This window comes from Garra rufa, chromosome 2, assembly GCF_049309525.1.
Source record: "Garra rufa chromosome 2, GarRuf1.0, whole genome shotgun sequence".
NCBI classification, from domain to species: domain Eukaryota; kingdom Metazoa; phylum Chordata; class Actinopteri; order Cypriniformes; family Cyprinidae; genus Garra; species Garra rufa.
Window position 1 is genome coordinate 48,231,728 of NC_133362.1, and position 14,094 is coordinate 48,245,821.

Sequence of the window (14,094 nt, forward strand, 5' to 3'; positions counted from 1 at the left end):
TGTGGTCTGGCATTACAAGGAAGATCAGCTGTGCTTCCTGTCACTGTCTTAGGCCTTTTACATTACAGACATCACAGTTTATTGCTCTGGCCACATCTACAGTCATCATGAAAAAGGTGGTCATGAACCCCGGATTTTTTCCCTTGTGTTTTTCAGAATCAGTAGAAAGGTATTTTTAATGTCTTAGTTATCTTAGATATCTATGAAAGTGCTTTTTTGTAAAAGATATGATCACAGATCATAACCTAGATTCTGTTTGACAGAAGCCCTGGTTAAAACCAGATGTTACTTTAAAAGAGTCTTCCCCGCAAGATTACTGTTATAAACATGAGCTGCGTCTAAAAGGTAAAGGGGGAGGTGTTTCTACATTTTGTAGCAATATTTTCAGTATTTCTCAGAGGTTGGGTTTCAAGTATAATTTGTTTGAAGTAATGGTGCTTTATATAACATTATAAGTTATATCAGTAATACGTGTTAATGATAAATCCCTCTTGACGTTTGTACTGGCTACTGTATACAGGCCACCAGGGCACCATACAGACCTTATCAAAGATTATGCTGATTTTAGTACTAGCTGCAGATAAAGACTCGCGTCTCGGCAATTTTAATTTTCATGTTGATAATGAAAAAGATGATAATGAAAAAGATCAGCATTTATAGACATTGTGAACTCTATTGGAGTTAGACAACACGTGTCAGGACCTACTCATTGTCATAATCATACCTCAGACTCAATACCATCACATGGAATTGATGTCAATGGCATTGAAATTCTGCCGCAGTCAGCAGCTAGTCTTGTGAATACACCATATAGCTGCAAACTCGTGTTCTTTTAGTTTTTTTTTTAAAGGGACAATGCACATTAATTAACATAAGTAATCAAGTCGACATTGTAAATGTGCCAGATTTAGCCATTTAGGCTAATTTTCATCTAAAGTCCCTCCTCACTTCTACGACGAAAGACTTTTTAAATGCTTTGTAAGTAATATACCTGATTTCTCCTCAGCATTTGCAATAGCTCAAAAATGTGATGAGGTAACAGAAACTTTGGACTTATGTCTTTTCTAGCACTTCAGACACGGTTGCTTCTTGCAGGATATTTTGGAAAACCAGTCAGACCGTGGTATTCACAGTGGTTATTCATGGTGAGCCTACCATGGTACTGTATAACAAGCACACTTGTTCCCTAAATGAAGCGCAGCTTGAACAAAACAAAACTAGAGGTATTTCGTATTGCATGGAGGGAAAGTACTTCTTTTTACAGAAAAGCCTTAAAAATGGACAGATCTGTTTACTTTTTTGTAAGTACATAACAAACACAGTCCCAGATATTTATTCAATACAGTGGCTAAATGAATGAAAGATAAAGCATCAACAGGTGCCGACTGGAGAACTGGCCCCCTGACTGAGCCTGGTTTCTCCAAATGTTTTTTCTTTATTTCAGTCACCAATGGAGTTTTGGTTCCTTGCTGCCGTTGCCTCTTGGATTGCTTAGTTGGGGGCAGTTCATTTCTGGAAATAGGTTGTTTGCACATGACGTCATTGCTGTCGCACAGAAAGTGATTTTTCTCCATATGGAACCACTAGCAGAAACTTAAAATGTCTATGTTTTGCGTTGTTTATTGATGCTCAAATCAGTCATACCGAGAAACCACAAGAAGCTTTTATCATGTATGAAATATTTGCTGTTCATAAGAGGGGAAAGGCAAGAAATTGACTGAAAAGCGCAGGAAAAAGCTTGTAAACCTCCGTCTGTGGTCAGGAGGAGAGTCGGATAATGCTTGTGTGTGCAAATGGTTAAAAGATAATAGTGTTAATGTTAAGATATTAATAAAGAAATAGAGTGATAGTGAGAATTCACTCAATGCTAAATGCCACATGTAGACAATGTGAAATATTATATTTGAAGTGAGTGACAGCTTTTTAGTGGTTTTATGGAAGCACTATTTGCTTACTTTCTAGGCTATAATCAGTTTGGAATTTGAATAAAAGTTTCGCTTTTTGTGCGTGACTGATGGAGGAAAGTCTGTACTGTACCGGTTTAGACGCTAGGCCTACTACAAGAGAAAGTTATAAACAGAAAATCACAACATATGTTGGATGTGATATTTTATGTTATGAAGAGGATTTTTTCAACTAAATTGAAATATTTGCCTGCCATCGAGGCGGTGAATATAAGCTAAGTAAGCCTGATTGCAAACAAACTATTGCGAAAGTGATTCCCACATTTATATGAAGGATGCAGGATATATGTCACTCCTGAAGCTACCGCTGTACAGGGCTTTTGGCTATTGGTCCTGTTAGCAGCACGTAAAGCGAAACTTTTAGTCAAATTCTGAATTGATTATAGCCTAGAAAGAGAGCAAATATCGCTTCCATAGTCACTAAAAAGCTGTCACTCACATCAATTTATCTCACAAAGTTCTGTTGTAATCAAACGCAAATATAATATCTTATTTACATCGTGTCTATGTGTGGCATTTAGCCACATTAATAAACAAAAATCTATGTATATGCTTCTTTATATCTTAATATATTATATCTTTTATTAACCATTTGCACACACAAGCATTATCCGACTCTCCTCCTGACCGCAGACGCAGGTTTACAAGCCACTTTTCTCTGCATTTTCAGTCAATTTCTTGTGTTTTCCTCTTTATGAAAAGCAAATGTTCATACACGATACAAAATGAAATTTTGATCAATTTCCATAAACAATCATCATTGCGTCATCATCAGAACCACGGGATTGCAAACAACCCCTATATCACTGACTTGCTTGCACAGATACTATTTAAACTGAACTGAGCCGGACAATGACATCACTCATTTTAACTGAAAAATGTACTTTTTGTTATTGTCCTCTTGCATTATTGACACTATTCTCCTGTTCAGCTATTTAAAGCTGCTTTGACACAATCTGTATTGTATAAAGCACTATATAAATGACGGTGACTTGACTATTGGAACTATGACATTCATTTTCTATTGACTGTAAACCGTTAGTGTTTACCAATAATTGTTAATGGTTCATTGAACAAGCATGAAAAACATTGTTTAAACCCCTTCTGATAAAGATCTGTTAGAGATATTTGGATTTTACAAAAGTAGGGACATTTTGACCAGATTAAAGACTTTATGACCAGTAATTTTCTTCTATTAAATTATGGTAAAATATAGATATATTTAATCGGACCAAAACACTGTATACATAGGCAGTTAAAATACATTTAAAAGTATTTACGGTTACTGCTTGCTGAACAGTCAAAAACCTGGAACATGTCTTTAAAAACAAATCTTCTCACGGAACAAAACCAGCATTCTTCCACCTTAGAAACATTACCGAGTTACAGAATGTTATCTGTTTCAGATGCAGAAAAACTAGTTCACGCATTCATGACCTCAAGAAATGTTGAAATGCTGTAATATTGTAATGCACTACTTGCTTTGACAAACAAACTATAGTTAGTCCAAAATCACCAGGTCAAAAAATATGATAATTTTAGCCAGATTTTACAGTCTTTACACTGGCTACTTATTAAAGTCTGTATCTATTATAAAATACTTCTTATCTATAAAGCCCTATATGGTCTAGCTCCTTTATATTTAACCAGTCTTTATCACGCTTCAATCTTTCATGCCTTTTATAAGTCATAAAACTCTGGACTTTTGATAGTACCAAGGATATCAAAGTCTACTAAAGGAGGTTGAGCTTTACTGATCATGCTCAGGACTTGGAGACACTCTCTCTGGTTAATCTAGATTAAAGACTTATCTCCTAGCCAAGCAATCACATAATGCTTCTCATAAACTTGATGAAACATTACCACATACACATGATTTTTTTACAGTTGGTGTACTTTTTCTAAACTCTTAACACAGCAACACATAAATCACACAATTAGCAAAATAATGTTCTGCCCCAAACCAATTAAACAATTTGTGCAATAAATACTCTATATTTCAAAAGGCAAAATGCAAAAAGTTTTTCAATACATACTAACTCTATTATAACACTGGACACCTGATGCAATGGCTAATCATTCTCACCAGTACTTCATAGTATTTATATTAATACAAAAGTAAATGACAAAATTGCTGCAGTAAAGACTTTATTAGCAATATCATATTGCTGTCAGTGATCAAAAAAACAAAACAAAACACAGCCTTTGGTGCAAAGAAAAAGGGAAATCATTCTCAGATGGGCTGCAAACCAGTTTGTGATTGCATGTGAATGATGAAATGCTATGTTGTTGAACAATCACACACCACAAATGTCCTCATGTTTCCTCCCACTTGTTCCCTTTCTGCTTCTGGCACCAGCTGTTGGTGGAGGTCATCTAAAAACAAAATAAGGCACTGTGTGTTGAGGGGACCAACCTGGGGTGCGTTTCCCAATACAGTTTTTCTTGATTGCTTTGACATGGTTAAAGAAACTAGGATCCACTCAGTTTTCATCATCACTATCTCAGCAGAGCAGAAGACACGTCTTGCAAATGTGTTAACCCTTTCTCACTGGATTGGCACATTTTCCCCACCCTTTTGCAAAACAGTTAACACGGATGTCATTCAAGCAGTCCAAACTCCATTGTTTTAGCTATGGTAACCAAACAGAAACCATCTATTCCTAACTATTAGAAACTACCTAGATCACTATGAAATCACTGAAGCTCCCGTTTGACACTCTTCATTTAGCAATCAGTCTGCAGGCCTTATATAAAAGGTGCCACATCTGTGTTGTTCTGTGCCAGCGTAGATGGTGGAGGTCTAACGCAGATGAGAGTGAGAGTAAGAGGTTGAGGGGTCCGAGGAAGAGGAGGACAATATTTACAGTATTTCAGTTTTCAGACACGGTTTGAAAAAAATGAATGTCATGGAATCAAGAAAAAATGCATCAAAGCATTTCTTATTCTGGATCCAATTCTTTTCAAAAAGGCAAATTTGACACAGCCTATACAGAAAGACAACAAATGGCACTGGCAATAGGCTACAATGACAAGCAATGGTGCACTGATTCACACTGAGTTCTGTATTTTGTTATCCATTGTGTAATGATTGACTGAAAGAGCTCATATACTTGTTTGCCAGTTGTGTTGATTGAAGGTAAAATTTGCTTTTGTTGCATATTTTAAATGTTTTGGTGCGGTTAGAGCCTTTTGCAAACTAAATGTGTCATTTTGACCATGAGTGCCACTGTTTAGGCCTGTGTGTTAACTGTTTTGAAAATGTGGAGTTTGAGTTGACGACTGCATCAAAGCAGTCAAGAAAAACTGTAATATTGCCTCTTAGCACATTACGAAGACTCTAAAGGCGTGTTCCCCAAACTATACTTTAGGAGGTTGCTTCTATAGAGGTATACCTTCTTATGTGCAATACTACCAGGTGCTGTCCATAGCGGTGGTGCTGAATTGGTTGATATCAATGACTCAAGAATCGATTATTCACTCATGGTCTGCTTCACTGCATTATGTGAGAAAGTGGTGATCTTTATAAAAGAAGCACTGAAATTGCATTTATCAGGACTCATGGGATCTTACAAAAATAATCTAAACTGCAAACTAAACACACAAACTATATTGCACAAGGCAGTACTTCTTTCAAAGGGAACCATCTACAGCTGTTTCACTTGAATTCTGTGTTGGTCAGTCAGAGTTTTATCAATGGTAGTTGGCTGATGCTTTCCCCATTCTGGAATACCAGCTTGTCCTTTACTGGTCTGAAGTTGTATTGCACTGTCAGCAATGATCCACCCTACAATGGCATGCTTTCGGTTTTCATTATGCAGCTTCCTTCTTTCCCCAGAGTAAGGAAGTTGTTGTGTCTTTTAGAGGAACAAAAATACAACATATTTGTATTTGTAAATGCTGGTGGCCAGCAGTTATTGTGATACAGAACAACTGCAATGATAGCCCTCATTAAATGCATTACTTACCTGTTGGTCTTTGTTGACCAATTAAGACCACTGGACTATTTTACCAGCCTCTCTGGTTGATCACACGACAGTGGCTCTTATTTTATCAGTGACAACAGCTCTTACTCGTTGAACATCACCATGCATTCCTACTCCTCTCCTTCTCCCTTGTCCTGGTGCAAGTAGTCCTCTTCCTCGTCCATTTTCTTTTCGTCCTCAGGCATTTTCTTTCTTCTTCTGCTTCTCTGTGTTGTTTTGAGCAAAACCAATGGAAAGACTTCAACACCTCTCAGACAGAGATTGGAATCAGCTGTTTCTCAAAGTTCTTGGTAACTGGGCAGAGTAGGAGGATGATGAGGACCCAGGAGAACATGAAATGAACTGAAGGAAGATGAACAAAGACCATAGATGTAAAAGAAGTAAAAAGTTCTTGATGGAAAAAGCTGAAGGGTCCTGAGCACCACATGTTCTCACTCCCAACTCATCATATACTGACGGTTTGGCATAAATTTTGGACGCTCATGGTATCCCTTTAGCGTCACTTTTGAATGTGCAGGGTCCTCCATTGCTTTCAGTTGTTGTCCTTAATTTAATGGTTTGCATGCATTTGTAAAAAATATAATGTTTTATACATTTATACTTTAATTGGAGCACCTAACCCCAAACCTACCCACTTCTGAACAATATAAAACACATAAAGACAAATAAAAGTACAGTCACGGGTATTTATTGCAAAAACGGAACATAAAAAAAGCAGTATAAAAGTATTATGTCATGTTGCATTCCACGTCTTCTGAAGCCGTACTATATCTTTATGCGGAGAGTAAAACAAGGTTTTAATAGCTGAAAATGATCGTGCTCCATTAATGCGCAAATCTCATTCAAAAACATACTCCCGTACTTTAGCATGACACAGTTGGTCACGAGACACACAAGAGCCAGTGGCATTTCACAACCAAGGCTGATGTAACGCTGGTTCTGCGACAATTTTCAAATTTGTGCACAGACTGCACACAGGATCTGAGCTTCACAGCAGATAGAGATGGCGATCACATCTATTCCTCTCAAATCAATCGCTTAGCCTAAAAAAACTTGGAACATTAATGTTTTTTTCATGAATTATGACTGTAGCTGTATCTGACTGTTATATCCAGTGTTTTATTGGCAAATGGTAGGTTTAGGGGCAGGGGTTGGGTTATGTGCTTGTAAATGTGTAAATAGTGTAATGTAAATAAAACTGTCCTGACTGTTTACATAAAAAAACACACCCCAACATATATGCAATAATGGCAATAGTATTACCCAATATACAGTATGTCACAAAATAAAAGTGAGTACACCCCTCATATTTCAGCAACCATTTTAGTATTTCTTCTCAAGGGACAATACTATAGAAATTAAACTTGGATATATTTTAGAGTAGTCAATGTGCAGCTAGTATAGCAGTATAGATTTACTGTCCTCTGAAAATAACTCAACAATAACTCAACAGCCATTATTGTCAAAATAGCTGGCAACAAAAGTGAGTACACCCTAAGTGATAACAGCAGTATGTTGTTTAACCATGCAAAGCCACATGTCCTATTCATCATGTTTATGACGTCTGCTTGACAGGACCATACAAACTTGTGTATCTTGTATTAGAGCAGTTAATATGAGGTGCTTTAAGTACAATTCTCTCATACTGACCACTGGATGTTCAACATGGCATCTCATGGCAAAGAACTCTCTGAGGATTTGAGAATTAGAATTGTTGCTCTCCACAAAGATGGCCAAGGCTATTAGAGGTTCAGTAACACCCTGAAACTGAGTTACACTACAGTGATCAGGGTCATACAGAGGTTTTCCAGGACTGGTTCAAGTCAGAACAGGCCTCACAAGAGTCAATCAATGAAGTTGAGCACTTGTTCTGTGCGTCAGGTGCAGAACCTGGATTCAAAAAACAGATGCACAAGAAAGCCCGCAAACAGTTTGCTGAAGACAACCTGTCCAAGAGCATGAATTACTGGAAGCATGTCCTGTGTTCTGATGAGACTATAAGATGAACCTGTTTGGCTCAGATGGTGTCCAGCATGTGTGGTGATGCCCTGGTGAGGAGTACCAAGAACATTGTGTCTTGCCTACAGTCAAGCATGGTGGTGGTAGCATCATGGAGTCTTTTATGCAAAAAGCAGCGGAAAGGAAAGTGCTAGGGTCCTGGACAGAGCTAGAGACTCAATAATGTCCAGCTGTATCTACTTCAGTCAGGGTTCTAGGGCAGGAACTAGCTCCTGGACAGACAGGGCAGTGGCTATTGGCTCTGGGACTGACAATGAATGCAATGGATGCTGGCTCAGGGATAGACAAGGTAGCGTGCGATAAGAGCCTCAGGGCTGGAGCAATACTGTCAGGAAACTCCTCCACTTCACCAAAGTCCCTTTAGGCAAGTCATGTCACTCGGCGGCCATCTTTGATACGCCTCTCGGGCATACAAGTGCAGCTCCTATCTGTTTGAATGGGGAAACATCAAATTCTCCAAAACTGTTCACCAAGCTTACGATTAAATTTCATATTTTAAATCTTCAAAGAAATCCAACAAGAACTGCCTCATAAATATGGTTCCTTGTGCTCCAATAGCGTGAAAAAACGCTTATTTTTCCGGCTAGATGAGCCAGTGCGCATGCGCAGTACTGAGCGCACGTCTAGAGCACCGATTGTTTCTATAGCAACCGGGACTTCTAACGGCAGCTGCAGTGACGCGCTGACTTTACTAATCAACGATTGGCTCTTTCACTAAGAAGGCGGGGCTTCGCGGCCATAATGAGCGTTGCATTTTTCCCCATTCAAAACTACACGAGTGAAATGTCTTGGGTATTCTATAGTCTTTGACTTCACCCAAGGGTGAATCCACTTAATAGCACACCTGATGCAGGTATTGACAAAACATCCCTCGAGGACCATCCCTTGGGCAGCAACGATTTGCAGAATGGCTCAATGATTCTTGAGTCATTCCAAGAAACCGGTATGATTTGAGTCCCTCTGACTTTTTTAAGTGTATTTTATCTATTGGTCCACCAAAATCTATTTTTAAAACTTTTTGTAATAATTGAAATGTCTCCTTTACTAAGGTTTAAGAACATGACATACATTTTGTCTTTATATTAGAAATGATCTTTTTTCAGTTGACACCACCGATTTTGTCATGTCCCTCATGGCCTTCTATGAAAGTGTACTTGGGATATGAATAATGCATTTAGAAAAAGGTCCATACATTTTGGCATTCTTATAAATATCTTTGCTTTTTTTTGCTGGTGATGTTTTTTTCTAAGTAAATTCATGATTATTCATTAAAATCATATTATTTAGTTCCGTACCTCAGTACTTCTCAACCCCGTTACACAAATTACTCTCCCTCCAGAAAAATAAGTCTTCTGAACAACATTGTGATCAGACACAGGCACTTTTATAACTATAACTTATTAATATTGTGACATTGTGGTTGTCAAGCTTAACGACTCAACCCTGTTACATCAAATAAAAATAGAAAACTATTACTTGTGAAAATGATCTTTGATATTTTAACAATATACATGAGTTCTTAATATCATCCATGCAATGGGCCATTTAGAGCAAAAAATTATTTAATCATAACGGGGTTGTGGGATGAAGTTATCCAGTAGTTTAAATGAATATATTTGATCAAGAGTCTTATACCACATGCATATGTTGAATGTAGTAATGTTCATGTTAAACCTGTGTGTGTGTGTGTGTATGTGTTCTGCCTAGATTTTTTACATCTCAGTGTTAAATAATTCAGTTGCAATTTATATCTGTTGTCTTTCTTGGTTACATTATGAAATAAGTGTTTATAGAAAATCTTACAGTGAATTTGAGTAAAACAACTATTTATGTGTTAAGATGTATTTGGGGTAGTCTCAACCCCGTCACACCTACATTTTTTTTTTTTTTAAGTTTATGAAAAAGTAATTTCATGTTTGTTGAACTCAGTCTGAAATGTTCAGAGCAATCATAAGAATACTGATTTTAGTTTAAATTCTTAATCCACTTCTTAGATAAAAATTTTTTTGAAGTTGCCATCAAAAAGTTCCATTTCAGGCTTTAGTATTGCAAACGTGTGAGATTTTTATAACTTTTACTTTTTAACTATTAGCGTCTACATTTGCAAATACTAATTAGTGTGAGGGACATCTGATGAATAGGAACATGTTGATTTCATTACAAATACATTTTATGATCATATTCAGAGAATGTCCATAACAGGGTTGAAGACTAATAGTGCCCATATCTTAAAATAATGACCAATAATAAAATGGATTTGATGCCTGAGGTGAGAAAATGTGTTTTTCTGCAAGTTAAATGTCATTAATGTTGTGGGGTGTTCAGAAAAGTAATACAATTTGTTAAAAAATCTAAAAATGTCCAAGTCCAAATCGTACCGGTTTCGTGGAATGACTCTCTTGTTAAAAATGAAACGAGGGCATCGTTATCAAAGTACACCAACTTAGCTAGATATAAAGACTGACTGATGTGGTCTATGAGAGAACAATCATTCTCAGTGGCTCTCTGGAGTTGCCCATTCCTTAATTTTCAGGTGGCTGAAAGGTAAGAAACTTGTAAAGAATCACAAATGACCATGCTTCATTTTTCAATAAACTAAAAGGTTGGGCACATTTGATTGCATTTGTTTTGGCAAGCGAGGAGTTGAGGGATGTGGTGGCCAGACTGCATCATACCAAAAAAAGTTACCAGCTAAGACAGTAATAATTTGTACTGAGAGGTGTGGGCACAGTACTGAGAAAAGTGGAGATCCTGTTGGATCAGACTGTAGGCTGCGTTTAGTGCTGGTATACACAACAGTCTCTATATTGTCTGTACATGATTTGAGACTCAAATGAACTGATCTGACAGTGGCATTATTTCATCTTGCACAATGTGACTTCAGATCTTGTAACTACAACGATTTCATGTAACTACACCTTTAAATCCTGCATATATAGCCTTTATATCTCACCTTTGGACTTTCCAGGAATTGTAAGACAAGTTTATTGTTGGCAGCCTACTAAAAAGCAAGCTCAAACAATTAGGAGTTACGTTATAGGAAATGCCCATCACTGTGCATGTGCAGTACCTTGTGAAATTATTCATACACCTTCATTTTTTCACATTTTATGTTGCTGCCTAATGTTGAACTGCTTTAAAATTTTTCACATCAATCTACACTCCGTGCATCATAACTGCAAAGCAAAAAAAGATGTTTTTAACATCTTTGCAAATTTATTAAAAAATAAAAAACTTGATTCCATTGCATAAGTATTCATACCCTTATGTGGGGACAGTTGAAATTTAGCTCAGCATTATTCATATTGCTTGTAGACTTACTACACTTCAAGTGAAGTAAACCTGTGGAAAAATTAAATTGAATGGGTATGATTTGGAAAAGCAAACACATCGAGGTAAAAAAAAAAAAAACCTAAAAACTGCCTCAGAGACAGGATTGCATCAAGCCACGTATCTGGGGAAGAGTTCAGAAAAAAATCTACGGCATCGAGGTTCACAGAAGCATGTAGTCTCCATTACCCTTAATGAAAGAAGATTGAAACAACCAGGATTCTTCCTAGCAATTGATGGAGAAGGGCCTTGTCTAGACCTGATGGTCAGTCTAGTTGAGCTCCATGATCATATGTGACCCTGGACCACAAAACCAGTCTTAAGTCGCTGGGGTATGTTTGTAGCAATAGCCAAAAATACATTGCATGGTTCAAAATTATTGATTTTTTTTTATGCCAAAAATCATTAGGAAATTAAGTAAAGATCATGTTCCATGAAGATTTTTTGTAAAATTCCTACTGCAAATGTATCAAAATGTAATTTTTGATTAGTAATATGCATTGTTAAGAACCTAATTTGGACAACTTTAAAGGTGATTTTCTCAGTATTTTGATTTTTTTGCACCGTCAGATTCCAGATTTTCAAATAGATGTATCTCGGCCAAATATCGCCCTATCCTTATCGCCCTATCCTAACAAACCATACATCAATAGAAAGCTTATTTACTAAGCTTTCATATTATATATACACATCTCAGTTTTGTAAAATTTAACCTTATGACTGGTTTTGTGGTCCAGGGTCACATATATGCAGATAGAAATTTACAGAAAATAAACATCACTGCTACGCTCCACTGATCTGGGTTTATAGTGGTGTGGCCAAACTCAAACTTCTCATCAAAAACACACTGGGAATGGACAAAAAAACACCTATAGGACCCTCAGACTCTGAGAAACAAGATTCTCTGGTCTGACGAACCTCAATTCTAAGCATCATGTTTCAAGGAAACCAGGCAACGCTCATCATCTGCACAGTACCATCCCAAAAGTAAAGTGTGGTGACAGCAGACTCGTGCTGTGGGGCTGTTTTTCAGTATCAGGGATTGAGGGACTCATCAGAGTAGAAGAAAGGCCCAATGCACCAAAATACTAAGATCCAGACTGGGCAGAAGGTTCACCTTCCAGAAGGACAATGACCCCAAGCAAACAGCAAAAGTGACTTATAGACAACTCTGTGAATGTCCTTGAGTGGCCCAGCCACAGCCAGGGCTTAAACCCGATCAAATATTTCTGGAGAAACCTGAAAATGTCTGCCAGCCCCCATCCAAGCTGACAGAACTTGAGAGATGAAGACGCAAGGACAAGAATGGCAGATAATTGCCAAATGTTGATCTGCAATTTAAATCATACCCAAAAAGACTTGAGAGGGTAAAGGTACTGAGTCAGAGAAGTTCACTTTCAGAACAAAAATGTACAGATAATGTACTCACCCTCTTGTCATCCAAGATGTCCATGTCTTTCTTTCTTCAGTTGTAAGGAAATTATGTTGTTTGAGTAAAACATTTCAGGATTTCTCTCCATATAATGGAGTTCTATGGTTCCCCCGAGTTTGAACTTCCAAAATGCAGCTTCAAAGGGCTCTAAATGATCCCAGCTGAGGAAAGAAGGGTCTTATCTAGCGAAATGATCGGTTATTTTCTAAAACAAAATTACAATTTATATACTTTTTAATCGCAAATGCTCATCTTTTCTACTTTGGCAAGACGAGCGTTTGACATGAAAGAGTATAAAGTTGTAAATGTTTTTAGAAAATAACCGATCATTTCGCTAGATAAGACCCTTCTTTCCTCATCTGGGATCATTCAGAGCTCTTTGAAGCTGCATTTTGGAAGTTCAAACTCAGGGGCACCATAGAAGTCCACTATATGAAGAGAAATCCTGAAATGTTTTCCTCAAAAAACACCATTTCTTTACGACTGAAGAAAGAAAGACATGAACATCTTGGATGACAAGGGAGTGAGTACATTATCTGTACATTTTTGTTCTGAAAGTGAACTACTCCTTTAAGTCTATGAATACTTATGCAATGTACTTATTTCAGTTTTGTTACATTTAATAAATCAAAGTTGTAACAACTCTGTTTTTGCTTTGTCATTATGGTGTATGGAGTGTAGATTGATGTGGAAAAGTAGTAATTAAAAGCAATTTAACATCAGGCTGCAACATGAAACGTGCAAGGCACTGTAGGTGCCATGTTCTAAAGCAATTGTCCCTAAGTGTACAGTCAGTTCAAAACTCTGGTTTCTTTGGTTGATCTGATTACTAGCATTCACCTAACCCCTAAAAAGCTTTAACAAACTTTTAAGATCTTGTTCTTTTTTTTTTTTTACAGTTTTTGTACAGTTTCGTATCACGTACACTTATGGTAATTTAGGAGACTTCCCAGATAGCACACGTACGTCTGCAAGATGTCTGTTAAAGGTCTCTTGATCTGGAAAGCATTTGCTGTGTACAAATGTCTGGCAGACATCTGTAAGATGTCAGTTTTACATTCATTCTAATTCATGAACATCTTAAAGACATCTAATAGACATCTGATAGGAAAAGTCTAATAGATGTATTGTAGATGTAAATGAGGACGTCAAATAGACGTCTCTGAGGTGTAGGTGTGCTATCAGGGTTTGTCATGACAGGCTTTTGGCATTACCATTTTAGCTTCTTGGGACAAAATATACTCTTTTAAGCCATCAGGCAAAATGGTTCTCTTTGCCAAATCTTGCAGTCCCATGCACAAGGTCACCCTCCCAAATGCTATACTTTGGAAAATGTGGTTTAGGATCATTAAAGCTGATGTGT